The sequence below is a fragment of the Phaethon lepturus genome, unplaced genomic scaffold (assembly GCF_000687285.1).
Source record: "Phaethon lepturus isolate BGI_N335 unplaced genomic scaffold, ASM68728v1 scaffold29730, whole genome shotgun sequence".
NCBI lineage: Eukaryota > Metazoa > Chordata > Aves > Phaethontiformes > Phaethontidae > Phaethon > Phaethon lepturus.
This window is the reverse complement of record NW_010514510.1, coordinates 4,490-4,709: the sequence shown is the minus strand read 5'-3', so window position 1 is coordinate 4,709 and position 220 is coordinate 4,490.

The window sequence follows — 220 nt, the reverse complement described above, 5'->3', positions numbered from 1 at the left end:
CTGCGGGGAGGGGAGGCTGGATTTGGGTGCCCCCGTTAGTGCCCCTCTTCCTCCCCCCACCTTGCCCCCGGTGCCTCTATTTATTCTGTGACGTAGGTTTTGTACGTGGGGCTCCGAGAGGGCGTCTCGCTCGGAGATGGGGGCACAGCCCCGCTTTTCCCTTCCCGCTGCCCCCCCAAAGCCTGGCTGTGCCCCCTCCCACGCTCGCCCCTCCCGACAC